This window comes from Eptatretus burgeri, chromosome 5 (assembly GCF_056783735.1).
Source record: "Eptatretus burgeri isolate ZD-2024b chromosome 5, Ebu_testis_v1, whole genome shotgun sequence".
In the NCBI taxonomy this organism is placed as follows: domain Eukaryota; kingdom Metazoa; phylum Chordata; class Myxini; order Myxiniformes; family Myxinidae; genus Eptatretus; species Eptatretus burgeri.
The window spans coordinates 38,159,306-38,176,373 of record NC_140965.1 but is presented as its reverse complement, the minus strand read 5'-3'; the positions used below and the strand labels follow the sequence as shown (position 1 = coordinate 38,176,373).

The following is a 17,068-nucleotide window of genomic DNA, read 5'->3' as shown; positions in this document are numbered from 1 at the left end:
CCGCACACAGGTTATCCAGGAAGTTCTGCCCCACTAATTTGCTCTTATTAGCCAGTGCATACTTGACAGCTTCACTCAGCTGCACCTAATATGGTAAGTAAACGCAAGTACGCATCGAGGGCACGAGACTTGTTTGGGATGGCCAATCCACTACAAACAGTATCGTGCGGAGTAGTGTAACCCTGCCAAGGTCAGCAGTACCAATCGGTGTTTGTGGTTGCTTAACAACCCGCCGACACGCGAGGTAATCTGTGCTTGGCAGCCTCAGGATGGGTGATGGGGAGGAATCCGAGTGCTTCCCCTCATTTTCAAACTTGAACCCCAGATCTGTAACTATTGGTTCACGAGTCAGTAAGTGACCACTATATTCGTTATGGGTGTGTGTCTGTTTGTCTGGCCCGAGCATAGCTCTGTAGGTTTTGATCCGATCTTGATAAAATTAGGGTGTGAGGTTTGTCTCATGATATAGTTGTGTTTTCCGTAGAATGGGCGTGCTGCGCCCAATATGGGCGAAGCCACGCCCAAAAAAATGTGTTTTTAGGGGGTATCCGGTTTCAAGTTACATCTTCTCCGAGGGGGTTTGTCGAATCTGGCTCGGGTTTTGGGATTTGGTTAGCCCAATGGCACCTGCATAGCCACAAGGAGCTCGATTTTTCATTTTCGTCCCAAGGTCAAGGTCACAAAGTCACGAATTTAGAAAATGTCAAAAAAAAATCAATAAATTGGGCATCGAGCGCCTAGGGTTTTCAACTGTTTCGAAAATGAAAGTTGGTATGCAAGTAGTGCTCTTCGAGTACGACAACTTTCATCATTTACATTTTTCCCGATTCCTGCCAGTTTGCCCATGGTGTACCCTCGAAGGTAAAAAAAAGAAAAAAGGTGAACTGTGTACATTACTCGTGAACCATCGCCGTCTCCAGACTTGTGTATATATATACACAAGTCTGGAGACAGCGATGGTTCACGAGCAATGTACACGGATCGCCTTTTTATTTTTTGACCTCCGAGGGGACGCCACGGGCAAACTGGCGGGAATCGGGAAAAACATAAATGATGAAAGTTGTAGTACTCGAAGAGCACTACTTGCATACCAACTTTCATTCGAAACAGTTGAAAACCCTAGGAGCTCGATGCCCAATTTATTGATTTTTTTTGACATTTTCTAAGTTTGTGACCTTGTGACCTTGACCTTGGGATGAAAATGAAAAATCGAGCTCCGTGGGGCTATGCAGGTGCCATTGGGCTAACCAAATACCGAAACTCCTTCCAGATTCGACAAACCCCCTCGGAGAAGATGTAACTTGAAATCAGCTACCCCCTAAAAACACGTTTTTTGGGCATGGCTCCGCCCATAATAGGCGCAGCACGCCCATTCTCAGGAAAACACAACTAGATCATGATATAAACCTCACACCCTAATTTTATCAGGGTCGGATCAAAACCCACGGAGCTATGCTTGGCCCAGACAGACAGACAGACAGACAGACAGACAGACAGACTTACAGACAGACAGACAGACAGACAGACACACACACACACATAACGAATATAGTGGTCACTTACTGACTCGTGAACCAATTATGAAAAGCACCTCATTGCCACATTATTAAAAACACCTCACCGACATGGTATTAAAAGCACCTCACTGCCACGTTATTAAAAACACTTCACACTGCCAGTAGATGATAAATGTGGTTTCTGGGACACCCATTCAAATGAATGGGGAAAAAGGGAAAAAGTTTCTGACCCAAGCCCCAAAAGCTCAAAATATGAGACCAATTTTCTCCCCACCTATCCCCTTCCCTACCATACAAGCAAATGTAAAATTGAGATTATGAAAGATTGAGACTTACTGATTAAAGCATTTCTTCCCTTTCGTATTTTTATTCCACTCAAAGAGCGAACCAAAGAATATTTGTTCGTGTTTTACTTTTGGGGAATAACTTCATTTTCTTATAACATTCATTTCCATCGAGTATATTCACTTTATCTCTTCAAGCACGAAAGAAAGGGAAGTTCACTATCCCTCCTTCAGTTCTGTAAAATGGGGAAGTGCCTTTAAGAGCACAGTTGTGTTGTGAAAATGAGGAAGTATTCTGTGCCCATGTCTCTCACGGTTATATCTTAAATCATCAGAACACTAACAGAACAAAGTTTAGCTAAAAGCAAGCAAAAACAGCTTTTAAACGTAAGTTTTCTCAAAATCATTCAAAGCAAGCTGTTTCATTTTCTTGTCAAAATGAGTCAGACAAGTCAGCCGAGCTGCCTCGCCCGAACCAAGCGAAAAAATTCCGAAGTAATTTCCTATGTGGGACACACCCTGAAAAACCCATTGTTGTGTAATCTCCCATGACGTCGTCAACAGGAGGCTATTTATTGCTTTGTATGCTCGGGCTTCGTATTTATTGCTCCTTCGTATGTTTTGTTTAGAGAATGGATTGTGCAGATAATTCCTCCGACCTTGCGGATCAATCGTTTTTACAAGATGAAAGGTGAGATCCTTAACAAAATTCATTATATGTTGATTTATACAGAATAAAATCACGAAAAAAAACAATAATTATTTGGTCTTTTTCTAACAGGTTGTCTCCAATAAGAGCATCGTTGATAACTGATCAAGAACAGGAGGCGTTTGAATTACATGATGAGTAGCTAAAAATGAATGACCTCCTTGAAGACATTCGATCGTTCAGAAGAGAATTGAATGACATTTTTGTTGGCTGGAAAAAAATTCTCTCACGTCCTCTAACCTTGAATGAGTCGAGTCAAAGGTGAGAAATTATCCCTGTTTCTCTGTGTGTCTATATCTTTGTTTCTCTCCCTCTGTCTTTATCTCTGCCTCCGTGTGCGTGTGCGTGTGTGTCTTTGACTCATTATTATTATTTTTTCAGTTTAAACACCTGTCTGGATGAATCAAACGCACAACTTGATCTTCTGGAGGAATCTGACATGACACTATCTTCTGGAGGTAAATGTTATATTTATTATTTTATTAATATTATAACATAATCATCTTTATATACCCGAATTGTTCTTCACTCTTTGTTTTGAACAAAATATGTTGATCGAGTTTCAAAACCAAAACAAACCATCAGACTGCTGCAAAAGAAGATTTTGTTCAATGTTATTACTTTTGTTTAATTATAAATGCTTTCCCTATAATTATCTGATTTTGAATTAGAAGAAAAGAATAATGGAGATGTGAAAGGGGAGGGGGGTAGGTGCTCTCCCCCAACGACCCACCACCCCCCTCATCCCTCTCCCCTCCCTGTGTGTGTGTGTGGGGAAGGGTGGGAGTGGTGTGAGGGGGGTGGTGGGTCAAAGGTGGGGGTGCACAGGGGGGTGGGGCTTGTGTGGGTGGGTGGGGCTTGTGTGGGTGTAGCTTGTGTGGGTGGAGCAATTTTTTTAAATTAAATAAACATGTGAGTGGGACTGGGAACTAATAAATTAATCACTAATTATGTGGATGTGGCTTATGTGGGTGGGGCTTGTGTGGATGTGGCTTTTGAGTGTGGCTTGTGTGGATGTGGCTTGTGTGGGTGGAGATTGTGTGGATGTAGTTTTTATGGGTGGGGCTGGTGTGGGTGGAGTCAAAAAGGGGCGGAGTTTAAAAATGGGGTGGAGTCAAACATTTTTTTTTCAATTCATCTTTGTCTTTTGTAATTCCTGTGAATAAAATGAACCAAAAAATCTCTTCCCCCTTTAAATCACATAATTTGTAAGTCCAAGGAACTGTACCGATGACATCAACAATTTAAAAAAGTTCATTTGTCCATCGCTTGGTATAACCTTTTTCAAAATGAGATTTCCACCTGTATATTCTTACTATATCACCAACTTTGAACTTAGATCTCTTTTTCATATTTTAATTTTGTAAATGTTTCTGATGGCTTAGTTCTCGTTGAGGTATGAATTGTGTCGTTGTACTTATGTACAATGTCCTGAATTAAAGATAACTATTGTTGAGAACCGAGTTGAGTGAATTTTTTATATAGTCTCTTTTAAAGTGCGATTAAAATGCTCAATAACAACCGTTTTTCCTAAATTAAAGGTGCTGTATAATGTAATGTTATTTTTAAGAAAATTCATAAATGTTTTGTTGTCGAACTCTGTACCCTCATCAGTCCACAATTTTTGAGGTTTGCTCTTGCTTTTATTGAATATGTGTTGGAAAGCTAACATAAGAGTATTTTTTAATAGTCTTTAAACCGCTGTTAATAGTCTTGATGCATACATTTCAAATAGGCTTGCCAAAAATTTCCTGTTTTGTTTTTCAAAGGGACAACCAATGCATATCTATCCTCAAATCAATAGCGGTTAAAGCATATTATTACCCCTTATCTTAATTGAGTTCAATCAAATCAGCGGACCAGATATAATCGACTTCCTTGGAATAAACCATCCTTCTCTGAAACTTTGTGATTATTGGTTTATGTAATTCATCAACTAATTGCTCTTCAATCTTAATGACATCATTAGAACCTATAAGTTTTTTGCATTTCCAAGCTCAAGTTTCAATTTAGCACTGATTATCTTCTTCACGATATACCTATCAACTTTTTCTCTCAAGGTTGGATTTTGTATCAGAGACAAATTATACAACATTTCTCTATCGACTTCATGATTTTCTTCCAACGTTGTGCTATTTCCATAATCAATATCTTGCCTCATGCACACTTCATCAACCCTATTGATAGGTTTGCTCCACGGTTTAGGATTGTCAGCCTCATCTAATCTTTTATTAAAGTTTGTTCCTGGACCACAGAAACAATACTCTGGTAGATGTAATTCCCCTGGTATTCCAGTTGTTGTAAATTTACTTCTTGATAAAAACTTTTGTATATCTCCCCCTCGTTTGTATTTGGTGATGAATTCACTCTTTTTTGAGCCACACACCAAACATGTACCTTTTTGTGTAACCCTATTATTTTTACTTTTAAAATATGAGATATTTTTACTCTTGGTTTTCTTTTTACATTTTAGACAATAACTCATTTATTTATGTGAAAAATTCCGACAGAGTGCGAAAGCCTTTTTAGTTTCCAACATGCATATTTGAATCTTCATTTTTAAAACATAAAGAATTCTTAGAAATGTCTTCACTCTCCTCCATTTATGAAAGGAAAAAAAAAAATTAAAACTTTAATCAATGTCAATTACACCAACATCGTCAATAATATAATCTTTTCCTTCTTTCTCTTCTTTATCTCCACTTTCTCATTTAAATCTTCTCCCTGAAACCGATGTTAATAGTCTTGATGCATATATTTCAAATAGACTTGCCAATTCTTTGTTTTCCTCCTCGGTGCGTTGAGATTTATTTATTTTCTGTAATACCTTTGAACTTTTTATAATCTCACTGGTTTCCATATTTTTATATTTATTTATTCTCTCTCTTTCCTCCCTCCATCTCCTCCTCTCTCTTCTCCCTCTCCTCCTCCTCTATCTTCTCCCTCTCCTCCTTCTCTCTCTTCTCCCTCTCCTCCTCTCTCTTCTCAGTTTCTTCAACTCCTTCCTCATCCCTTACGATCCTTGAACCACTTTCACCCCATAGAATATCACACATATATTCATCTGGATTACTTGATATTCCTGCATCCAAAATAATTTTTTTTTACAACACTAAACCAATAAAATTTCTTCTGATTTTATAAAAGAGCCTTGCATTTACTTAACTTTAAAATTATTTAATTATTTAACATTTTAGTTCAATCCAAAGTTGTTAGTTTATTAACATCAGTATAAAGCCAATGTTTTATTGAAAATACCTCATTCTTATGTTGTAGAACATATTTATTAGAATAGCGATTACCCTTTTCTTGAAAGTATGCTTGGACACAGAAATGATAATTTTCTTGAAGCCTTCTTGCTGTCATTTATGTATCAGAAATATATGATAGATTAATATAATGACAGGAAATACCTCCCCATCTTCTCATAGTTAAATCAGTTTGTATTCCCTTACTTATTATATATAATCCTGTTCTTTGTGTTTTCATGATATAAACTATGGCAAAACCATTATTGATTTTATCCTTAAATTCTTTTATTTGTTTTTTGCTTCAATGTGATTTCACAAAACTCTTTCTTAGCACCAAGTGGATAATATTCTTCCTTACGAGACTGATTTAATTGTTCCAGGTCTTCTAGGTTAATTTTAAATGACCAATTATACCCAAAATCATTCATATTATATCCCCATTGTTCTATTCTCATACAAACAATACGCCCTTCTTTATAAAATTGTATTTTAATTGGAATTGTGAATTCTGTATGACCCGGAGATAAAATCAATACTTCTGTATCTTTGGAATACATAGCCGTTTTATTTAAGGATATGTTATATTGTGATAAATCACTTAATCTCACCAAGTCATTCGCGTCAGTCGGGATTGGATAATATATTAATTGATAAGCATTTTTCATATTAATATTTTTTGCTATACTATATTTTTGTCATTTAGCCTGTGCCTTTGTGTAATAATTTGATAAATCAATATCCAGTTCTTGGGATACACCAAAGATAGAACCATCTTTTCCAACCTGTTATTTATATTAGATTAAAAATAGTCATTAAAAAAATTATTTTTGTTGAGTTGAAATAACACATCTAGGTGTAATTGACCACAACACTTGGAATTTAATTATTGGACTTGAAATGTTTGATAAACACCATTCTGTAAGAATTTTATTACTTCAACAGGTGGCGGAAGACCATAACCATCAAAATAATATTTGTCTTGACTATTAAAAATACAAACCCAATGAGAACCGTTCCCATTATTATCTTCTAAGTTCATAATAATATTCTTGTATGTTTAGACACGTTTGTTAATTCACTCTCATACAAATAACCATATTATGAATTTTTAATTTCTTACAATATTTGATAAGTTTTAAATTTGATGTATTCTTTCCAAATTATTTAAACCACTCAACAATGCTCATTTATTTATTAGAAAGATATAATCCATGACCCCTTTTAGTTAATTTTACACCTGCTTGTGTGATAGAAGAAAGTATATTTCCAACTAACAATCTCGCTTTGTCAGGCAGACTTTCAAGTTTTTCAGCAAAATCTACAATTACACCACTTCCTCTAATTTGTTTCTCCAACTCTTTGTTATGTCTTTCCAATTATTTTTGAGCCCGGAGTTGAGCCTTCCTTTCTTTGGCAGTTTTCACCGCTGCTGAAATACCACCCGTCAATGCTCCAGACGCACTTAAACTAGCAAATAAAGGAATTATAAATGGGAGAAATCCTCCACTCATCTGTCTTATTGAATATTTCTTCAACATTGGTTTTGACATTTTAATTTTAAGTGAGCCAGTATCGTTCAAGATTTACACCTGTTCTCTTGTGAGCAAAACATCAATTCTTATTGCTCCTTTTCTCTGAATTGTATTAACGTTAATCATACAAGGCTTTTGATTTTGAATACAAGATGATAGTTTATGAAGATTGATTTGATTAACATATACCCCAATTGGCACTTTATGACTCATTTATTTATCAAAAAAATTATGTGAGACTAATCAGAACACCATTATCTGTATTAATCTGTAATTCTGTTTCTTCCAAAAGCAAACAATATGTATCAACGTCTTCACTCTCTCCTCTTTCAATGTATAGGGAAGTATCCACTCGATTAGACTTTATAGTTTCCTTTTGAGCACTCAGGTCAATCGCATTGATTGTTTCCAGACTTTTAAATGTTGTCATATCCAAAATGGGTTCTTTATTTCCATTGCTTTCACACACCTTTTGGCAAGACTTGTATGCTTCAGCATAATCATTTTTACCCAATTAATTTCCAATCTATCTCATGGATAGAACGTTCTATCTCGAGAAACACGAAGTTGTATCACCTTAGCATTATCACTCAATGCATTATTCTTATCACCAGCAGTATCACCATCTGTTTTTTTTTTTAAATGAGCCACAGATATCGTGGCTTTCCTTCCAGAACACACAAATTCCACGTGTCAGTGGTTTGGTTCAGTTTAACGTGTTGGCATCTTCTTTTAAGTTATGATACATTGAGTGGTTTCTTTGAGTTAAATGTTCTATTCAACATCTCGTCTGTTTTATGATTAGGAGGTCATTCACTAATATACGAACAAATTTCATCAATTAGAAATTTATTCTGATCAGCAAAAGCATTAGCCACACCAAAAAGCAATCTATTTTCATTATCATTCCTTTGCAGTTGAAATCTAATTTTAAGACCATACAGAACTTTATCATGATCGCAAAATCCAAATATACATTTAAGAGGAACTGCCACAGTAAAACTATTTCCTGTTTTTGTATCATCATTATACATTCCTTTCCTTTGACTATACCCAGGGTCTGTGTTTGTTCCCATTGCTATATCAGGAATAAAAGCTTCGACAGCTCCCTTTCCCATTCCATGACTAAATGAATATAGTGTAAATTTCTTCATTTCAGATCGAGCAGAGACATAATCAACCGCTTCAACTTCTTGTGTTCCAATGTACAAACGAACACTATCAAACATTTTCCTGAAAAAAATCATTTACGAGTGTAGCGTTTATGTTATTCGCAGCCTGAGTGAATGTAAATTTACACAAGAAACTTTTGGCTAGATTCAAATAAGTTTGTTGATTATTTATTTCAAAACTTTTTGTTCCATTTGCATTCCAGTCTGTTGCAGGTATTGCATTTACCTTGAAGTAGTTTTGTTTTTTAGTAGAGTTTTAGATGACAATGGTACTATCAATTGTTTCCACACTTGTATTTATTTAGGAAAAAAGATATTAAAACTTTTGAAACCCTGACCCAAGTATTTATTGGATTCGCTATATATGCTAGATATCCCTTATTGTCAGGTTTTCCGTCTGTCTATCTGTGTGTGTGTGTGTGTGTGTGTGTGTGTGTGTGTGTGTGTGTGTGTGTGTGTGTGTGTGTCTGCAACGCGAGGCTCTACAGCACAAACCAGAGAACCGATTTCGATGAAACTTTGCCAAGATGTGTAGTACTTGTTGGGAATGTGCACGTTTGAATTTCGTTGCCGAGCAACCACCCGTTGCTGTGCAGCGGCCAAAAAAACCGCGTACAGTATTTTCAATACTTGTCCTTCACCTTTGAATGTAGAGAAGCGAGACTTCGGAATTAAACACTTTGAGATATTTAGAAAATTTGACTTGAGCCGATTTTTGATTGAGGTTTTATTTTTCAAATGGTAGTCCTTCAAAAATCGGGTGTCTATTCACCGTCATTTTTTATGAGGGGCTTAGGAAAGTGGGTGGAGCTTAGGGAAAGTGGATGTGGTTGATGAAAAGTGGGAGTGGTGTAGGAAAGTGAGCGTGGCGTAGGAAAGTGGGAGTGGCATATGGAAGTGGGCGTGGTGTAGGAAAGTGGGTGTGGCTTATGGAAAGTGGGCGTGGCTTATAAAAAATATTGTGTGGCTCAGGAGGTGTAGTCAAACAAGAGCATTGAGAGAAGTTTATCAGGTTTTCCGTGTGTGTGTGTGTGTGTGTGTGTGTGTGTGTGTGTGTTTGTGTGTGTGTGTGTGTCTGCAATGCGAGGCTCCACAGTACAAACCGGCACACCGATTATTTATTTACCGAAAACGATTCCCACCCACACACCACCTCCAATTATTTATTTATTTACCAAAAACGATTCCCCATCCACACACCACCTCCAATTATTTATTTATTTACCGAAAACGATTCCACGACCCACACACCACCCTTAATTATTTATTTATTTACCGAAAACGATTCCCCACCCACACACCACCTCCAATTATTTATTTATTTACCAAAAACGATTCCCCATCCACACACCACCTCCAATTATTTATTTATTTACCGAAAATGATTCCACGACCCACACACCACCCTTAATTATTTATTTATTTACCGAAAACGATTCCCCACCCACACACCACCTCCACTTTTTTATTTATTTACGGAAAACGATTCCACGATCCACACATCACCTCCAATTATTTATTTTCCCGAAACGATTCCATCACCCACACACCACCTCCAATTATTTATTTATTTTACATTTCGGATTCTCCTCCTGACACACCACTTCCAATTATTTATTTATTTACCGAAAACGATTCCCCACACACACACACACATCACCTTAATATTGATTTATTTACCGTAAACGATTCCACGACCTACACACCACCTTATTTATTTATTTATTTACCGTAAACGATTCCACGACCCACACACCACCTTTAGTTATTTATTTATTTCCGAAAACGATTCCCCACACACACACCACCTTATTTATTTATTTATTTACCGTAAACGATTCCACGACCCACACACCGCCTTTAATTACTTATTTATTTAACGAAAACGATTCCCCACCCACACACCACCTTATTTATTTATTTATTTATTTACCGTAAGCGATTCCACGACCCACACACCACCTTTAATTATTTATTTATTTACCGTAAACAATTCCACGACCCCCACACTACCTCAAATTAGCTATTTATTTACCGTAAACAAATCCACGATCCACACACCACCTTTAATTATTTATTTATTTACCGTAAACAATTCCACGACCCACACTCCGCCTCCAATTATTTATTTATTTTTCCGTAAACGATTCCACGATCCACACACCACCTTCAATTATTTATTTATTTACCGAAAACGATTCCACGACCCACACACCACCTCCAATTATTTATTTAAAGTGGGAGTGGCGTATAAAAGGGGGGCGTGGCTTATGGAAAGTGGGCGTGGCTTATGAAAAATATTGTGTGGCTCAGGAGGTTTAGTCAAACTAGAGCCTTGAGAGAAATTTATTGGGTTTTCCGTGTGTGTGTGTGTGTGTGTGTGTGTGTGTGTGTGTGTGTGTGTGTGTGTGTCTGCAACGCGAGGCTCCACAGCACAAACCAGCAAACCGATTATTTTTCAAATGATAGTCCTTCAAAAATAGGGTGTCTATTTACCATCATGTTTTATGAAGAGTGCCAGTTGGCAAAATATGCAATAGGAAAAATCTTGCCAGGCAGAGGAACAATTGTATGTGAACCAATACATCTTGGCAATGAATCTTCATCGGTGGATCGGCCAGAATGAAAAGCATCGTATCCAGCGCTTCGATCCTAGCGGATCCCTCGTCGCCTACCGGCTTGTATTATTTTCTGGCGTTCTTGGCGAGACAACTGAGTTTTGCCTTTCTTAATTTCTTTTATTGCTTGTAATTTATGAGATCCCTTTTGGGCATCTTTTATACTCTTTATAACACCTGCTACATTTCCCACAGCAGAAGCAGTTGAACCAATTAGGTCTTTATGTTTTAGAATAGTTGAACCTATACCCATTAGAGTATCAATTATCCCATCTCCTTTTTTCTAAATTGATGTCCCACACCCCTTTGTCTCTTAGGTTTATAGTATCCTCTTCCAAGATACATACCTTCACCCTTGTAGTATGGGGAAAGGAACATCCCATCCCCTTTAATTATTTTATATTTTCCCAACTCGTGTTTCCTCACAATATCCATCGTATTTATTTATTGGAAAATTTCACGTCGGTGAATTATGATGGATATAATTTCTCCATTGAAAGAAATCATGCGATTATCTTGGTCGGTTATCCTAAACTTTGCTCTGTATATGGTTTTTCCTGACACAGGTAGATAAACCATTTTTTTTGGGTTCCTTATTGAATTTATAACCAATTGGGGTTGAGTATGCACTGAATGAAAATATTGTATTTGTTCTTATTCCATCATTATAAGAGCTATCAATCAAGTCACAGTGAATTAATACCGAATTTATGCCTGAGGATATTTGAAGGATATTTGAATGACATTATCACTGTAAAACGCCCTATTAGTTTCAATCTTTTTGAGGAGAAACCCAATAACTCTCGAAATTAATTATCAATTGTGAAATCAACCTTGTAGTTATTTTTAAGTTTAATAGCTGATTTTGAAGTATGTTTTTGAATATTTATAACAATATTTTTGGTTCATCACCCTGTTCTTTCATAAGGTGAGCAATTTCGGAAGATGTTTGAGAAATCTCACATGCTCCGGGTGAAACTGTTATCGTTTTGTATCCACTTCCCGAATTATCTCTAAACTTGTCATTTTTCTCGGTGATATTAAACAAGGTATTACAAGTTTCCATGGACAATAAAGACACCTCATATTCTTTTGTTGCGTCAAGTTGTCGTGGGTATGGAAATGAAGATGTGTGTTTGCTTGTGAAATTAAAACTAAGGATTGTGCTTCTCATGTTATTTAATATGGGATATAATGTCTTTGTATTGACATTTATTAATTATTTTCATGTTCATCAACTGGTCTAAAAGTTCATCAACTAAACTGGCTGATGCTTCATTAAAAAAATTCTTATTTCCAGCCTTCTTACTACCTCACAGCAATAACAGTCTATTAACTAATTGTGATGGGTCATTTGGAAGAAAACTAACACCTGAACCAAGCCTACTTAAAGACTGAATAATGTGTTTCTCCTTCTCATTCTTTCTACTTTTACCAGATAGACTAACCCTATAATTAAGAGAGTCCAGCAAATCAATATATACTCTATCATCCTTATTTTTCATATCCAATGGTTTATCAAAATACTTTGAATCATCCCTTAGAGTTGAACCTTGTTTTCCATCTTTTGTTAGAAGAAATTTGTTAGAAGAAATCTCAGAATTAGTTGAACAGGGGGTTGAGCAGAACTCAAGAACCTTAATTCATCATTAAATATCAATCCCTTTTCTTGAACAAGATGAAATATTGCTGGTTGTTCTGTTGGAATGAGTCCTGTTTGGTTTTTTGAATCCGCTGAATATTCATTGTTTTGAAGAGCCTTCACAATATAATCAGGGGGTTGATTAATCTCTTCCAGTTGTTGAAATAATCCATCATCGTATTCTAATTCTCCTATATGCTCTAATTCTTTCTCCATCATTTGAGTGAAATCTTTTAACATTTGAAGTTTTTTAGGAGTATATTCGATTGTGGGAACTGTGGAAGCATGTATAATTTTTTCTTGGGAAGTTTTTAAAAGTGGTTCAAAAAATTTCTCTTGTTTTCTTTCAAATGCTTCTTCGCCCGTTGGTTTCTGCCTGCATTTTTCTTTTTGTCTTCCTGTTCTTTTACAACTTTTGAAACCAACTCTTGATGCTCCATAAATCTTCTTGCTCTTTTTTCGCATCCATTTATTGATTGGAAAATATCATTCACTGAATTATAAAGGTCAAAAGGGAAATTTTCCTTTTCTTCATCATTAAAGTAGATGTGTTCAAATAAATCCTTTTCTTTAAATATTTCATCAAATTCTTCATTAACATTAATACGAGTTGTAATTTCTTCTCCACTAATACTTGTATCTCTGCTTTTTATATGTTTGCATTGCGTTTCTTCATCAACATCAAACCCGAATGATAAAATCTTAACTCCATTACCACTCAGATGTTTAATAATTTGTCTCATTCCTTCTGGATTAGTTTCTAATATCCCAAGACTACCAGATTTTAGTTTCTTTAACTCACTCTTACAATGTGAATATTTTGTTGTACCAAGAGAAACCTCAAATATTTGACCTTCATTCCTCAATTGCATATGTTCCTCTTCTGAAATATAGTAATAATCTTCACCTTCTACTTCTCCAGGTCTTATTGCTCGAGTTTTTGTTGATACAATATGAACTACATGGTGCTTTTTAAGCAAATTTACAATATTCTCATTTGTATTATTCAAGAACCTCAGTTTATGATAATTTTTTCCAGAAGCAGATTTACCCACAAGATTTATAATAATAGTTGCCATTTATATATTTAATTGTTTATAAAATAAAAATATATCCCTTAATATCTCATCTTGTTTCACAAAAATATATTGATATTTTTCAGTCATGTGCTTCATATAATCTACAAATTTCTTTTTACTACATAATGCAGAACAATTGTCTCTCCAAAAAATGTTTATATCTATTGAATTTAACTTGAATAAAATAAAAGTATTAGCATTGTTTCTTATTGAGCAACGAGGGAGTTGAAAGAATGATTGACTAAGATAAATACAATTACAAGAAGAATGTCTCCCTCTTGTGTAGTAGCTATCAATTACCGTTTCGTTTCTCTCATTTACACAATCATCAAAGATAACGAGGTTCTTTTTTGATTTATCTAAATCTTGGGGAGAAGGTATATCATCCATATTTTCACTAAGAATACAAGTTATAGGCTTTGATTTCTTTTTATATCTCTGAGTTTCACAAAATAGTTGTATTATATCTTCAATGTTGTAATCATTTAGTTTGTTTTGAAGTTTAAATAAACTGATTATATCTTCTTTTTGAAGACCAGCATTAAAACCTTGTAAGAGTAGATGATACTCAGGTTGAAAACTCGACTTTGTGAAAATTATTAAATTATCATAATCCAAAAAGTTGGGAGTCAGGAGCATCTTTAAAAGTAAGCAGGTTTTTCCACACCCGCTTGAACGATCTATGAGACATCTTCATGAATTTGGAAGATTTTTATGGTTAAATTTGATCTTATTTTCCCAAATGGGTAAAAAATCATTCATTTATATATTTGGAAAACAGGTTATTTAATTTTTTATTGGCTTCTTTGGAAACTCCATGTTTTATCCGAAGTTCAGCTTTAATTTCAAGATCATCCATTATTTTATTTATACAATATCTTGTGTTGATATTTCCCTGAAAATGACAATCGTTAATAATATAAATCATCAATCCACGAAACATGGTCGCCATTTGTTGTCTTTTCTCTTGTAAGAAAAGGTGTATTATCACCCTCATACTTTACATTCATTTATCCAATCAATCTTGTAAAGTAATTCATTTTTGGTGTAAATCTCAAAGAATTATATTCCTTTTTATTATCATTAATTAGAAGATAATCACAGAACATACATTGTTTATAGGCTTTTGACTCTGTGTTTAATCCCCGTATTTCACATGCAGGACAATTCTCAAATTTGTCATGTGGAGAATCAGGAAATTCAAGAGGCTCAAAATCTAGTCAACTATTCATATTTATAACGTAAAAATTTACTTCAAATAAAATTCATCTTTGGTATCATCCTCGGTACTTTCATTGGTGCTTTCACAATCATCTATAAAACTACTTTCATAACTATCGTTTGAACACAAACTCTCGGTATCATAACTGTCTTCTGTTCCAACAGAGATACTATCATCACTCTCATAATCTTCAAAATCTTCAGTTGAATAATGACTCGTATTTAATTTGTAGAAAAAAACCTGACCATCTATATCTATATAATTTTTTCATTAACAGATTCAACTGACATTTTTTTTATATTGAAGGTAATTTAAAAATGATCCTTAACTACCATTGAACGAAATGTCATTTCAACTGATATAATAACATCCTTTATTTCATAAGGGTTTACATCTTTAGGGTTATTGAAAAAAAATACAAATTTCTCCTTGCACATTACAGATGGTCTTATCTTTCCTTTCTAAAGCTTCATCCATAAGGTTTTTCTTTTTTGATACTTTTTCTTGTTTCATTGCTTTTTCTAGTTTTGAATATATTGCCAGAAGGAGAGGAGAAACTTTTGTTAGAGCTACTTTAATTGATGTTCTTCCAGTTATACTGAAAGCCTTTCCACTGAAGGAAATTGAAGAACTCATATTATTCACCATAATTGTTTATATCCAATAGTTGTTATATTCATCTTTATTCAATTTTACATCTTCGACATATTTCTCAGTATATTTTACAAATGAAGAGATTGATTGAAACTTGACTTTAGTGTCTTGATGCATTGTATTTATTAAGTGAAAAAAGTTGGAGGATAAAATGGTTTTAAGCACAGATTGACCTATAAATTAAACAGAATTTTCATCAAGAAAATTTTATTTTAAGCAAAGTTTTGTTGTATAAATATGGTGAATTCAACGTACTGTGGTTTGTAATCATGAATATAAATGTTATAAAAAAACACCTTCAAACCAACAAACACACATTCAATCTTTTCAGACAAATATCTCCACTTGACCAAGAAACAAAACATTGTGATAGATGTGATAATGATATTCTCAATTTTTGTTTATAATAAACACCTTCAATCGTGCAAACACAAGAACAATGAAGAAAGGGAAGGTGCCACTAAATTCTCCATTTAAAACACTGATGGGGCATTTAAAGGACATATAAAAATAAGATTGTTTCACTTTCAAGACCCTGGACCATCTTCCATCATTGAAGCTGTTGATATCGTGAAACAAAGTATTGAAGCTATAATTAAAAACACATTAAGTGAAATGAAAACTTTTCAGTTTTATATGGGAGTAAAATTGAATATGGTAAAAGAAGGTGATGAAGCTACTCTCTTGATGAGAACAAACCCTCACTTTATCTCATCATTTCAAGATTTTGTAAGATGTGATGTTTACGATGAACTCCAGCGACAAGAACAAGAAGTTGATAACACTCTAGTAGGTAGTGGATTTGCTATTACAAAAATAATCTTTATAGATATACACATCTTGAAATCAGATCCTCTTCAAGCTTCTTCTTATATTGATTTACCAAAAGAGATAAAACTTAAGAAAGTGGTTGTTAATATTCAAAACAAAGATAATAAATGTTCTCTATGGTCTGTTCTTGCTCACTTACATCCTCCACAATGGAAACCTGAAAGGATTGAACATTATAAGAAATTCGAGAATACATTAAATGTTAAAGATTTAAAGTTTCCAATATCATTGAGAGATATTCCTAAATTTGAGAAAATGAATAATCTATCTCTAAATGTATATGGATTAACGGATACAAACAAAGTTAACATCTTAAAAATTTCAAACAACTACAAAAAAGGTTGAAACACACATTGACCTTCTGTACTTTACTTCAAAGGAAAAATCACATTATGCTTTCATCAAAAATTTATCAAGATTAACCAAATCACAACTATACAAGAGAAAATATAAAATGTATCCTTGTAAGAGATGTCTCAACTCCTTTCATACAAAAGAACAATTAAATCAACATTCAAAATATTGTAGTAATCATAATTCAACCGTAATCAATTTAC

The 17,068-nt window shown here is 34.7% G+C and overlaps 1 protein-coding gene across 2 annotated transcripts in view; it reads left to right on the top strand.

The window, feature by feature from the left end:
- The window catches only part of LOC147026258 (uncharacterized), a 90,369-nt gene that overhangs the window by 12,004 nt on the left and 61,297 nt on the right, over positions 1-17,068 (top strand). For both annotated transcript variants that reach the window (XR_015058253.1, XM_085881499.1), the window contains exons 2-3: positions 2,583-2,771; positions 2,892-2,968. The gene's annotated coding sequence lies outside the window, so the exon portion shown is untranslated. The remainder of the gene's footprint in view (positions 1-2,582; positions 2,772-2,891; positions 2,969-17,068) is intronic.